A 15,125-nucleotide genomic window follows, 5' to 3' on the forward strand; every position below is an offset into this window, starting at 1 on the left:
CATTTGGGAGAGGCTGAGAATAGTGAAAAGTGACAGGCTCAGAACCAGGACCATCTGGGTTAAGTTCAACCTCTGACGGATAGCTGGTGTTGTCTGTGTAACCCGAAGCAGGTTACTTGCCCCTCTCTGTCCCCAAGCAAATTCTAGGAATGTAAAATATATAAATATATGTGTAACATAAGGAAATCTCTCTCTCTATATAGCTATATATATATATATATATATATATATACACAGATATATCTGAAAGTACTTTTATAAACTGAAATCAGTAATTAATTATTCTCTAACATTAGTGGATACAGAGCTGGTCTCCAGAATTAGGAAGAATTAGCTGCAATTCCCTCTTCTCATTAATAATACTGATTGTGTCAGCAACTGACTTAACAGTTTCGAGACTCAGCACCTCTCTAAAGCCAGTAGTTATGGAACAGTTGTCATTTCTGTTTATAGAGAGAGTTTTATCTCTTGCAGTTCCAAAGGCCACTGAAAGTCTGGGTTATAAAAATGAACGGAGGACCATTAAAATCAAGCTTCTAGTAAGGGACGAAGTTATATACTAAGATGTCAGATCTGTATGTCACTGTAGCACTGCTCTTTTGATCACCTTTTCCCTTGATACTCTCCTCTCTCTGGTTTTTCTAGGACACGACTGTCCTTCTTTTCAGTGCCTGGTTCATAACAAGTGCTAAATAAATAGGTATTCCCTCTCTCAACACACATCCAAATACCCTTCTCCCTACCATGGAAAATTTAGAAAATGTCTATGTTGTCCACATATGACTTTTAAAGCCTGGTGAACTCAATGTAGAGCCTTTGCACAAAAATGAAACAAGTTCTAGCTCTTAAATGTCAGGTATGTTTATTTGTTTCTCATATTTCCCAAACAACAAGTTGATTAATACTCAATTACCAGGTACTTACTAGGTGAAATACATAATACTAAATAATAAGGATACAAAGAGAAAAAAGAGTTATCCTCAAAAAATGGAAATTCAAATAGCAAAGATAACAAATAAATAAATTCATAAATACAAAATAAATAGCTATTTGGATCAGTGGATTGAGAGCCAGTCTTTATAGAAGGGAAGTCCTAGGTTCAAATCTGGCCTCAAACACTTTCAAGCTGTGTAACCCTGGGCAAATCATATAACATCCATTGGCTAGTTCTTTCTACCTTAGTACCAATTTGTAGTACTGATTCGAAGACAGTAGGAAAGGGTTTTAAAATAAATAAATAAATAAATAAATAAATAAATAAATAAATAAGAAGTAGAAAGAAGGTAATGAAAAAGGAGAAAGTGTCCTAAGTGTCTTAGGAAAAAGGAAAGCCATTTCACAAGTGGTAGCACATGAACTAAAATTTTTAAAAATTTTATTTAGTATACTTTCCCATGGTTACAAGATGTTCTTTCCCCCTTCTTTTCCCTCCCCTCTTGGAGCTGACAAGCAATTCCATAGAGTTATATATATATATCATTGTTCAAAACCTATTTCCATAATATTCTCCATTTTTCCTTCTTGCTTGAGAATGTTGTGGAAGTTTTCTTGAATAATTTCCTGTAGAATGATGTCCAGGCTTTTTCTTTTGTCATGATCTTCCAGTAGTCCTATGATTCTTAAATTATCTCTCCTGGATCTGTTTTCAAGGTCTGTGGTTTTTCAATTAGGTATTTCATATTTTCCTCAAATTTTTCATTCTTTTGATTTTGTTTTATAACAAATGGAGGTCTTGGCTCTGACTAGGCTGCCTTCTCTGAGCTTCTCCTCCAGCTGCTTCACCACTGCTTTTATTCAATGCCCTGATCCTGGCACAGCTATGCCGACAAGATACTCCCTCTGGACTAGCGCCCTTGCCAGCCCAGAGATTCCAGCTACTGCTGGAGGCTCAACACTGAAGTTGGGGGAGAGGTCATGGGAACTTCCTTCTTCCTTCCCCTTTAACCTGAGTGTTCAAGAATTCAGGCTTTGGGGGGGGTATACCTTTTTAAATTAAGTCTAGCAGGAGGGTTCCCTAGCTCTGTCCTGTTGTTAGATTTGGTTTTCTGTCCCCTCAAAGCACTGTGTTTCTTATTGGTGTGTAAGGGTCTCCAGAGGTCTGGACTTTTGCTGCATCTTAGCTGCCATCTTGACTCTGCCTCCTGGACTCCTAGTTTAGAAGGCTATTACTAAAGGTTTTTCAAAGGGAGGGAAGTTAGTCCAAATCAGTGATTTAAAGTCAGTTTTGGGAAATAAGCCTGATTTTTCTATCTCTCTCTTGACTAAAAATACCAAACCAAAATGTCATTCATTCATATGCAAATATTCTACTGTTTTCCCTCAAAGTTTTGCCTTCTAACTTGTTTACTCTGTAAACAGACCCCATTAGTGTTTTTTTTATGAATAATGCTGTTACAAAGCATAGTTCAGTTTCTTGCCCACCTCAAACAGCTTCCATTTCCATAGAGCTTACAGTTTTAGGGTGTGTTTTCTTGCTTCTGATCCTGGAGGTTTTTGTACTGATTGGATACCTTGCAGTTGAGAGCTTGACTAATCTTAAGATTTGAGGGAGAAATGAATCTCCCTATATCTCACTGTCATTTTAGCATGCCCAGTTTCTGCACCACATCCTATATGGGATTTCTTCATATTCTGCCCAATGCATGTATGAACTTAAGAGGGGCAATAAAAAAAATCTAGATGGATAATAAATATGGGGTAGGGGAAGAACTTTACCAAGATTTGGAGGTGAATTTTAAACCTTTTCAATCTCCATTATTTTATTTGCTAACCATCTTCATTCTGTTCACCTCAAGAGATTAATAAGCCTATTCAGATTGGAAAAAAGAATTTTTGACTTTAATGCCTATTATATTGCTGACTGCTTTAAGGTTTAAATTTTTTAAGTTTATCTGTATTAATCTAATCATTATTTCTCTGTTATTCTGAATCATTTTAAGATACTATGTTTTGCCTATATTGATCTTTAATTTATACCTTTATCTCTGCTTACAAAGAAAATATCATTGTATAAGCCCATGAACATCTGGCCCAAACCCTTGTCACCAGATCCATCAAAAATCACATGTTTCCTTAAAAGCACTTTTTTGCCTTTTTGCCTTTGTTAATTGTCACATAGAAGATGATGGATGAACTTCAACAAAACTGGTTACAACTTGTATACAACCTTTGGAGAATTTAATGAGCTAAGAATTTAAATTATAATTTTAAGGGGTCTTCAGAAATAATTTTAGATAACTAGTGGTTTCTGAATGGATTATATATGTATATATTATATATAATGTTGTATTAAAGGTAGAGAACCAAATAGAAGTTCCTATCAAAAGAGTTTTTATATATAAAGCAGGAGGCCAAAAAGAGATTCTGCATAACTTTTCAGTTTAATTTACTTCCACCAGAACAATCTAGATTTCTTGGTGATGTTATAGATCCCAAACAGATTTTCCTCAATAATAGAGAGGTTTGGTTTTTTTTTTTCCTAGACTCTTCTACCAAACTTTGAAATAATTGTAGTAATATACTTAGTTTAAAATATATTTCCCAAGGTTGAAAGAATTGCTACATGTGTAAAAATTGTGACAAATATCCATCAGTTCATAGTTTTTTTTTTTAAAGGTCACACAGCAACCTACATGAAATATGATAGTGGGTTTGTTTGCTATTGTAATTAACTGGGATGTTGTGAATTTGGGGGATTTTTAAACTTTCTTTGAATGTGCAGTATCTACTGTAATACTGTTTTATTGTGAAAATCATTTGCACACACACAGGGGTTCATGGCCAAGTTTAAAAGGAAATTGATCTCATTTTTAGTGAGGAACCTTTGTATTCTACCTCTCCTTGGTTGGCACAGTGTGTCACTGACTGTAAGCTATATATTTTTGATTTTTAAAACTTTAATTATTTTTTTCTTTGCATGCGCAATATAGTGTTTGAGTATTTATTTTTTCTCTCCTTTTTTGTATTTGAAGCACATGTCAACCAGTATTGAGAAGATTTTCTTTAATTTTTAAAAAAATTTCAATAACATAAGTTTAAAATACATTTGCCCTAATTTTAATGCATACCTAAGGGGCTTTGGACTATAAAAATGATGCCACTGATTAAAATATTATGGGACTTTGCTTAATGATTCTCTCTGATTCCAGGAGAAAGGAACAAAAAGAGCCATTGCACAGTGCCAAAGAAGCAAAAAGCCACTTCATAGTGCCTATTGAGCACAAGGTCTAAGAGACCAAATCCCAGTGGGACTGATGTAATTTTGAGGCAACAAATGATAACTTGAACTCTTTTAGGGTATGATGTTGCAGCTGTTTTGAAATATGTCAAGGGCAAGTCTTTCTCTGAGCCACATTCTACCAAGTATCTCACTTTTGCTGCCTTCCTAGCTCCCATAATATAGTCCCTTTTCTGCCTCTCATGGTGTGACAAACTTTTTGTAGTCCTGGCTACTGATTGGGTAAATGAATAATTGCTTAAATCATTTTAATTGGGCCCTGATTCAAGGACTTGTTATAGTTTTTTTTCCTTTACTTTAGAATTTTTCAGATATAAGACTTTGATATTTTGTACTTCATCCATAAGTTATTTTTCCTCTTTTATTTGGATTTTTTTTAAGGTTTTGATTTCTTCTGACAATTGATTCATATACCTCATAACTTGGCCATACATCCCTGAATAATACCTGTGTTTGTTATTATACACCTGGGGGGGGGGGCTATGTTATTGTTTGAACTTTTATTTGAATTTGAGCAATTTTAGAATAAGAAATAAGAGACTACCTCCAAGAAGGTGAACTTTTTGGAGAAGTCACCATGAAAATGCCTGAAGAGACCACATGCTGCACCAGAAGATACAGAGTGAACTTTGGGATGTGAATTGAACTATGGGGGGTTGGAATGCTTTTGCTTTGAATGTATACTCTTGTGCCAAAGGGGACTGCCCCAAAATTGTTTTTTGTTAATCTAGTAATCACCGGTTTTGTTCTCTTTTCCTTTTATCCACAAATTATTGCAATTTATAAGTTAGTTGTTTCCATGATCCTTTTGGGGAGACTGGTCTCCCAAGAGGATCACAGGGCGGTGGATGTATAGTTCGAAATTCTTGAACCCCTAAAAACTACATTACTCAAAATTCCTTTCTGTATTACCTAGAATCCTATTCCCTTTTCCTACATCTTTTGTGTTTGTATGATTGGTTATAAGTTGGCTGTAACTCCTCCCTTTTCTTCTTCTTTTGCAAGAAGACTAGGTTATCACCTTTTTTAGCTAGTTCTTTTTTACTTTCCTTATTATTAATAAATCTTATAAATATAATACTTGAGTTATTGAGTATTAATTTTAAAACCCACAGTAAACAGTGTGAGATATTTATCTACTCCAAATTTTTCCCATCCCATTTTCCAATTTTTCCAGCAGTTTTTGTCAAATAGTGAGTTCCTGTTCCAAAAAAGCTGAGGTCTTTAAGTTTATCAAACACTAGCTTGCTGAGGTCATTTACTCTAACTCTATTCTTAAATATTCCTATCCTTCATATTTTTAAAAATTATTTCCCTTGATATTCTTGATCTTTTGTTCTTCCAGATGAAAATTATTAGTTTTTTTCTAATCCTATAAAAATTTATTGGGATTTTGATAGGTATAAGTTAGAGTTTACTAAGGCTAACTAGATTATTTATATAGTGTGGTATCAGTATTAATTTTTCCTAGGAGGATAGACTGTAGGCATATGACTATTGAGAAAAATGGCTCTCAGAGTAGTCTTAAGAATTCTGGGTTGGCCAATTATATAAAAAATATATTTATTGTAAGTAAAAACCTAAAGGAAAGGGATAGAACAAGCAAATGAATGGAAAGGAAATTCTTATAATAAATTGATCCCTAATCTAATAAATTATTATCTGACCACCTAATTAATCTGACCCACAAGTGTCTCTTCAGTGTCCAACAGAGTTGGGACTACTTTTCCCAAACCCTAAATCTGTCTTAGCCTATATAAATACTTACCTTATACACAAAAGAATAAATTCTTTTCTCTTCTTAGCTGTACACCTGGAAAAAATAGCTCAGAATCTCCACAACATTCCTCTAAACTCACAGAAAACCAGCTGGACTTGCAATGAATTTTCATCCAGTAATCTTCTTCCTATTATGGTCTACTAGATGAATTTTTGATGTAGAAAGTAACTGATAATTTTCCAGTCTAGCCGAACCACTCTTGAGACTTCTCACCACAGGATCAGCCACAAAGAGTACTCAGTCAGTTGGTTAACCATCTCCCAAGGCACTCTGGGAAAATTTTCTTACCCACAATCCATCTCTAGGACTCCATTTAAGGAAACTCAACCTCTTCCTCTTATGCATCTATAAAATAACCTATGTTACTTAGCTCTATTTCCTACTAAACTCTTACTTAATTAACTCTTAAGTAACAAATATCCTACTACATAGGTATGGCACTGAATGAGTAGATTAATTTTGGGCGGTATTATCATTTTTATTATATTAGCTCATCCTATCCTTGAAAAATTGATGTTTTTCCAATTGTTTTGATCTAGTTTTAATTGTGTGAAAAATGTATTCTAGTTGTGTTGATATAGTTCCTGTGTTTTTCCTGGCAAATAGACTCCTAAATATTTTAAATTGTCTAGAATGATTTTAAATGGAATTTCTTTCTAATTATTGCTGTTGAGCTTTGCTGGAAATATATTGAAATGCTGATTTTGTACCCTACAACTTTGTTAAATTTGTTAATTATTTCCACTAGCTTTTTAGTTGATTTTCTAAGTTTCTTTAAGTAGACCATCATATCATCTGTAAAGAGTAATACTTTAGTTTCCTCATTTGCCTACTTTAATCCCTTCAATTTCATTTTCTCTTCTAGTAGAGTTTCTAGTACAATATTAAATAACACAGGTGATAATGGGCATCCTTACTTCACTAAATATATAATGCTTATGGTTTTGAGCAAAGTCCATTTTATTCCAAGACTTTCTAGTGTTTTCAGTAGGAATGGATTTTGTATTTTGTCAAGGACTTTTTATGCATGTATTGAAATAATCATGTGTTTTTTATTAGTTTGGCTGTTCATATGGTCAATTATGTGGATGGTTTTCCAAATATTAAACCAGCCCAGCATTCTTAGTATAAATACCACCTGGTCATAGTGAATAATCCTTGTGATAACTTGTTCTAGTCTCTTTGCTAGAATTTTATTTAAGATTTTTGCATCTATGCTCATTAGAAAGATTGGTTTAAAATTTTCTTTCTCAGAATTTGCTCTTACTGGCTTGGGAATCAGTACCATATTTGTGTCATTAAAAGAATTTGGTAGGACTCCATTGCTTTTTTTTTTGTCAAATAGTTGTATAGTATTAGAATTAGTTATTCTTTAAATGTATGGTAAAATTCACTTATGAATCTATCTGTGCCCAGAGATTTTTTCTTATGGAATTCCTTAATGCTTTGTTCAATTTATTTTTCTTATATGGGATTATTTAAGTATTCTATTTTCTTTTTTGTTAATCTAGGCAATTTATGTTTTTTTGTGGATATTCATCCATTTCACCTACATTGTCATAATTCTTGCCATATAATTGTATAAAATACCTCTCAATAATTGTCAGTTTCCTCTTCTTTTGAGGTGATATTGCTCTTTTCATTTTTTATGTCATTAATTTGATACTCTTCTTTCTTTTTTATTAAATTAACCAAAACTTTATCTATTTTTTGTTTTTTTTAAGAACCATCTCCTTGTCTTATTTATTAGTTCAGTGGTTCTTTTATTTTTAATTTTATTAATTACTCCTTTAATTTTTTTGACTTCCAATGTAATTTTTATTGGTTTTAAAAATTTGTTCTTTATCTAGTTTTTTTTTTTTTTAAGTTGCATGCTCAATTCATTAATCTCCTCACTTTTAATTTTTTTGATATAGGAACTCAAGGATTTAACTTTTTCTGAGTGCTGTTTTTCCTGTATCCCATAGGTTTTATGTTGTCATTTTCTTCAATGAAATAAGTAATTGTTTCTTTGATTTGTTCTTTGACCCACCAGTTTTGAAGAATTAGATTTTTTAAATTTCCCATTGCTTTTATATTTTCCTCTCCTTGAGTCCTCATTAATTGTGATTTTTATCTCAATATTATCTGAGAAAGTTGTGATTTTTATTTCTGTTTTTCTGCATTTCTTTACTATGCTTTATGCCCTATTGCATGGTCAATCTTTGTATATGTACCATGGGTTACAGAAAAGAAAGTATATTCTTTTTAATTCCTTTTTAGTTTTCTCCAGACAGCTATTAACTCTAATTTTTCTAACATTTCATTCACTTCCCCTACTTCTTTTTTATTTATTTTTGGATGTTGTCTTTTTCTGATAGGTGAAGGTTGAGATACGCCACTAATATGGTTTTTATATCTATTTCCTCCTTGAACTCATTCAATTTCTGATTTAAATATCTGGAAGTTGTACCATTTGGTGCACATATGTTGAGTACTGATATTTCTTAATGATTTATGTTACCTGTTATCAAGATGTAGTTTCCTTCCTTGTCTCTTTTCATCAAATTTATTTTTCTGTTAGCTTTGTCTGAGATCATGATTTCTGCTCCTGCCTTCTTTGTCTTAGTTGCAGCCCCATAGATTCAGGTCTAGTCTGTAACCATTGCCCTGTGTGTGTCTATCTGCCTAATGTGCATTTCTTGTGGCTACATATACTAGGATTCTGGTATTTAATCCACTCTGCTATCTACTTGCATTTTATGGGTAATTTCATCCCATTCACATTCAAAGTTATGATTACCATCTGTGTTTTCCCCGCCATTTTAACTTCCTTTTTAAATCCTAACTTCATGTCCTCTATTCTTTTCCTTCTCTTCAGTATTTTGCTTTTGGTCAGTCTTCCCCCTTTCCCCTCCCATTATATTTCTCCCCTTTTCCTCCCTTTTCTTCTTACTTCCCTCTTACTATTGGATTTTTTGGATGCTCCCACCAGCTTCTCCCTCCTTTGTATTTCTCCCCTCCCCACCATCCCATTTCTTATTCTCCTTTTACTTCTCTATATGGTATAATACAATTCCATACCCCAGCAGTTCTGGCTGTTCTCTCTGTCAGCCAGTTCAAAAGAGAGTACAGTTTAAGTATTGCCTATCACCAACCTCTTCCTCCCTTCCATTTTATTATTTCCCCCCTCTTCCATCCCCAGCACTTCTTGCATGATATATATTTGCCCCATTTTAAGTACTATGACAAGTCCCAATCTGCTGAGTGCCTAAGAAAATCACTTTGACCACTACGTGAACACTACATTAGAGTGGGGACAGAGGCAAACTAATTAGAAGGTATTTACATACTTTAAGCAAGAGGAGATGGCATTTTGAACTATGGTTGTGTTTTCTTAAGTAGAGAGAATGGAATACATTCGAGAGATATTAGAGAAAGGGAAATGAAAAATCTGCCAAATAATTGAATATATTGGAAGAGCAAGAGAGATAATTTGAGCTGACACCAAGGTTGCAAGCCTGTGACTAGAAAGATGGTGGTGTTCTTGATATTAGGGAATTTTTAAAAAGGAGTGAGTTTGAGGAGAAGGATAAAATATTGAGTTAATGATACTTATTCACATTCAGTTCAAAACACCCAAAAAGCATTTAGTGATATTGACATATATCATTCTTTGTATAGTTTCTTTGATGCTTTACTAAAATTTGGGTGAATGGGTTTCCTCACTATTTGATATCTGTAGTCATGGTGGAAGTAGTATTTGGAAGGAAAAGGTCAGATCTTGAATATAAAGCTTTGAATCCTCTTCTCCAGTCCACCACCAATAATGAAATGGCATTCAGAAGTTATCTTGAATCTGATCAAATCCCTTAGAATAATAATATACAAGGGAGCAGATAGATCTAATTCTAGCCTGGTATCCCCTCTCCCTGAGGATTTCAGAATAAGCTTTGGCCTCAACTTCTCGTTTCCCTTCCTAGCAATAATAAAAATCTCCTTTTGAGAAAGGAGGGGGAGAAGAAGGGAGTTGTTTATTCTTTCTTTCTTCTAGCCAAATAATGACATTTCCATTTTAGGGATGAGAAGATAGTCTCATGTCATGCATAAGAGCTCTCTACGCATAAGTCTACATGACTACGTTATAATGTCTGTTATGTTAGCAAGTATAATATGTAAGCTAAAATTACATTTAAAAATTGTAGTCATTTGAAAAATTGCAATAATATGAAAAGGTAAAACTTTGTATATGTTTAAATATTGTACTTAAATTTAAATTTCTTAAAATGATTAGTGCCACTTTAAAAAAAGTGAAATAATATCCCTCCACAATGGATAAAAATGGAAGTAATTTGAATAGAAAATCTACTTCAGCATCCGAGTTTAGCAAAAGACAATAAGGGCAGCATAAATACTGCATATATGAAAATACCAAGTAAAAAGCCCAAATCTATAAAACATAATCTATATTTATCATTAGGATTCTTAATTACTGTTATTAAGGGAGTAGAAAGGACATTGTTTCTACTGTGTGTAAATGCTTTAGCTTCAGATAATGACTCCTAATAAATTGAAATGATATCCTGAAAGCAATGGAAATATGTAGAATACGTGACGGGATAAGAGAACGAAGTCTGTTGTATCAAATAGAATGCTTCTAATAACATGTATAAATTCCCCCAGGATAAAAGATAAATTGGTATTACCTGTTAGCTAATGATGAAGTTGAAACCATATTTGGATAATCATATGCAAAGTAATGCTGAAGGTCCAACTTTAATTACTTAATGCAATGAGAAACACGATGAAGAAGGGAATTAGCTGCTCGTTTCTCTGAAAATATTTGCAATAAATCGGGGTGAAGATATTTTGTTAAAATTGCACCTCTGATTATATATTTTGATGTATTATTGAAACTGATATTAGGGAACTTTGTTACTTTGCATACCACTTAATGGTAATATTGTATAAAGGAAAGTTTTTCCATGCAATGGACATATTTTTAAAAATCAAGAATGATATAATATGAAGAATTATACTAAACTCTGAACTGATTAAGTACAAGTCCAGAAACACAAAATTAAAAAGTACCTCCTTTATGCAATGTGTAAATCAACTACGTTTCAGAAAAAAATACTGGTAGTGAGAAAATTGAAAGCCTATATACAGATTTTCAAATTTGACAAGAATAATCATCTTTTAAAAATACAAATCATTTTATCAAAAGAAGGTTCATTGTAAAATCATCAAATAAAATGGAAACAGATTGTAGGGATTTGGGGATTTTCTGTGGGAAACATGGTGCCTTATCCTGTCAAACATTTTCAAAGGATTTGTATTTTTAGAAGTTGTCATTTTACATAGAAGGTTGCTAGTCACAGTCTTAAGTTGATCATTTAATTATGGAAATCTGGTAGATTTAGAGGTGGGTAAAGAAAATCATATTATCCTATTTTCCAGGGGACAAAATGAAGAATTGGTAGTTTTAATATATGTAGGTTTTAGATCTGATTTCAATTTTTTTAAAAATAATTCTGTGTGCCATTGGTCTTTGGTTTAAAACAAATATAAAAATTAGCAGCAAAAATGTCAGAAGGACTCTAGAGCTGGTAAGTGAGAATAACAAGAACAAAAGACCAAAATTAGAAATTGCAGTGAACAGAAAATAGATTCATGTTTGAACCAAGGATGTTTATACATTTTTGAGTACAAAGAGAAATCCAATCAGTCTAGTGAGCTAGTGTAGAGGACTAAAGGGCCTTAAATGTCAAAGATTAGGTTTTAACTTCATTTCCAATGGAAAATATGGATAAAAATAGAAGAAGCCTTTGTAAAGGAGTCATCTAGATAATCAGATTTGAGAAGATGAAGAAAAATGTGTTCTATACTGTTAGCCTTTCCAAAAAACCCAAACAAACCCAAAAACTGGGTAAAGACATGAACAATTCCATATTGGCACTATTTTTCTGACAAATATCTGCTAGAAAATGAAAACAACCAATATCTCACGTATTATGGAAGATAAACGGAAGAACAAAATGTTTTATACCGTTTGTGACAGCGTGATGTCACTGTGAATAGGCAGCAAACTTAGAATCCCGGAAGAAAACGAAGGGGTAAAGTGAGGTCACAGCTCCTGTGGATCCGAAACAAGACAATTGAACTCTTCCTTTCAAGATATATCTTTTAAATGTTTATCTCTTGTTTGCTCGTGAAGTCATGAACAACAACAAACAGGCTATTTCTGTATAGTAATACCAACTGTACCCGGATTTTAAAGTTTTCTCTTCTTCCTCTAGTCTGTGCTTCTAAATAATCTTTTATCATTACCATTTTATTTAGCATTCTACTTTCTCCCCACTCCCTTCCTTCTTCAATAAAAGCCTTCCCTTGAACAGTGAGCATAATTAAGAAAATACCTTGACTCATTTGTCCTTTTGTGAGATGCATCTTTCATTCTGCTTGGAGAGTCTCTTCTCACTCTTCCATCCACTGGGAAGCGCTTCCGAAGGGTTCTTTGGGAGTCAGCATCGGCCTGAAAATGCTGAAATAATACAAAATTATTTTCCTCTGCACATTCTGTTAACTTTAGTTTCAGTCAATTCACATAAATCTTCTCAGTTTCCTCTGAATCCATCAATTGTGTCCTCTCCTATGATTCAATAACATTACATTTGTTCAGCAAAGTTCTTCTGCCATTTCCCAGTTGTTACCCCATTTATTAAAACTCTTTGCTCTAACAAAAAGTCCTGCTACAAAAATTTCCGTCATGCAGGCCCTTTGCTTCTGTTTCACAACGTTCTCAATGGCGTGTTCTTCATGACGGTATCTCTGAGTCAAATGGTATGCAGAATCGCATCGCTTTGTTGATAGAGTTCCAAATCATTGTGTAGGGTACTTTAACAGGCCTACAGTTGGGCTGACGGCACGCTGGTGTCCTTGGGCCCCTATGGCTTCTCATTAGTCGTAGCTTTCGGTGTTTCCGCATCTTTGCCAATCTGTAGGAAGCAGCCCTCCGAGTGGCCTTCATTTATACTTGTCTTCCTGTCCGTGATGTGGAGCATTTCCCTCATGGTGGTTGACGGCTTGTTTTTCTTCTTCTGAAAACTTCCCTGGAATGGATTGGAAGTGCTTCCTTGCTCCCTCCCTGCTGCGTCGCTGCTCCATCTAGCCAGGGAGGATGCTTCTGGGACTCCAGATCACGACGTCCAGAGCTCCTGCTGGCCCCTCCTTCCCTTTACACCCCCACTTAGCGCACCCACACACTTTGTTCTCGAGAAACGGACTGCTGTTCAATTACTCTATTGAAGCATTTCAAGGTTGCGGCAGTTAAAGCCAGCAGATTTGAATTTGCCCTGCTTAGTCCTTGTGGGCAGAATTAGAAACAACTATTGGAACGGATACAGAGTAAAATGGAGGCTAAATGACAAGATTATCTTCCCCCACATTAGCGTTAGCCTAAAGGGAAGAGAACTGCCCGGAGAGCCCGCGGTCCGAAGCCCAGTGATCTCGGGTCCGAAGCCCAGTGATCTCGGGTCCGAAGCCCAGTGATCTCGGGTCCGAAGCCCGGTGACCTTTTTTTCTGAGGTCTAATTGAACAGGCCATATTTTGAGTAGAGGCCGGCCCAGATGGCCCTTGAAGTGTTTTCCCACTCTGAAAGTCGTTACAAATGTGGCTGGGACGCCATATGGATGACTGTAAAGCACCCACACGGAAAGTAATCACAGATCTATTGAAGTATTAAATGATTTTTTTCTGGAACTTCCTTGCTTTTTGCTTTCAAGAGAGTTAAATGCCTCCAGAAAAGAGCTCTTGCCAGTCAAAATAGGAGGCGGTTCACTGAAGGTGGGGAGGTAAAGGAGCTAAGCCCACGCGCAGCCTTTACGTCAGCCATGTGAAAAGATAAGCAGCGGGTATGTCAAGAGAAAATCTCCTCATCTCTCTGGAGACCACGTGCGTGTTGGGAAGAGGCCGTCTGTGGGAGGCAATCCATGGCTTGTTCATGGGACGTTAATGGAATTAGTCCTGTGAAGATGCCGATTCAGAGTCGACAAGTAGGAAAGGCTGCAGCAGCATGTGGGAGCTGCCCAACTCAGGCTTGAGAGGGAGAATTAAACCAAGAAAGAGAAGAGTAACCACGGCACGAGAAACACAGGTGTAGACGTGTGAGAAAAATGGACGTGGAAATCTCCCCAAAGACATCTTCATCTTCAGCATGGCTACAGACCCCGAGTCTTCAACCCCTCTAAGTCTCCTTATACAAGATGGTTGTCTTATGTCGGAGATCTGATGGAAACTACGTGCGTTCTACCTGTGTTTTGGCTTAGATTTCCCTACTAGTGTTCGAACTGGGAGAAATCATGCTCAGAGTTCTAACTTTGTTCCCCGTGACCCAAATTGTACTTTACTTTACAAAATCAGTTTATTTGTTTATTTCAAAATAAGCAGGGCCGCCCTTGGGCCGTTTAAATGGCTTTAAGCTATACTGGAGACATAGACAAGAGACAGGCCTAAAGTGGGATATTTTGGCACAACGATTAGCCTTGAGTAATATTATTGTTCTTCAGTTGTTGGGGCCTCTCCAACTCTTCAGAACTCCATGAATCCATCATATCACTCTACACTGAGTTTTATTGACAAAAACACTGGCATAGTTTGCCACTTCCTTCTCCGGTGAACTGAGGCAAACTGAGGTGGAGTGACTTGCCCACAGCCAGTAAATGTCTGTGGCTAGACTAAATCCAGGTCTTCCTGACTCCAAACTATGGTTCCATCCATTAAGCTGCCTAACTGCTTCTCAGAACTAATATTACCACGACCCAATTATATTCGAGTCATTGTGATGACCTGTTACGAGCTGCCATCATGCTGTGACCAAATATCAGAATGAAGTTTCTGATCCAGTTAAGTTTAACTATATGGCATTGACATACTTATATGCATACGAATGCTCCATAGGATGAGAACGTGAAAGCTTTCCGGGGTTCAAATAATGCGTCAGAGCCACTCTGGGTGGAATAAATCAAGACTCTTGACCCGCGGCCTTTGCTTTTGGAAGTTTTATGCTGTGCCATGAAAGCGATTCAGAGGACACGAGTACCCGAGGAAAGAGAATTGGTCTCCTGTCT

The 15,125-nt window shown here is 35.4% G+C and overlaps 1 long non-coding RNA gene across 3 annotated transcripts in view; it reads right to left on the reverse strand.

Moving 5' to 3' along the window:
* Nucleotides 1-14,296, reverse strand: part of LOC103102765 (uncharacterized) — a 31,212-nt gene extending 16,916 nt beyond the window's left edge. The window contains exons 1-3 of one of the 3 annotated variants that reach the window (XR_008914085.1): nt 12,416-13,760; nt 12,046-12,132; nt 1,285-10,829 (exon numbers count right to left, since the gene is read on the reverse strand). This is a non-coding gene — a long non-coding RNA (uncharacterized LOC103102765). Of the gene's footprint in view, nt 1-1,284; nt 10,830-11,946; nt 12,133-12,415 lie in introns of those variants that run through there. The other 2 variants (XR_008914086.1, XR_001624012.2) reach the window with 2 other exon arrangements.
* Between the last annotated feature and the right edge of the window lie 829 nt (nt 14,297-15,125).

This window comes from Monodelphis domestica, chromosome 8, assembly GCF_027887165.1.
Source record: "Monodelphis domestica isolate mMonDom1 chromosome 8, mMonDom1.pri, whole genome shotgun sequence".
Classification (NCBI taxonomy): Eukaryota; Metazoa; Chordata; class Mammalia; order Didelphimorphia; family Didelphidae; genus Monodelphis; species Monodelphis domestica.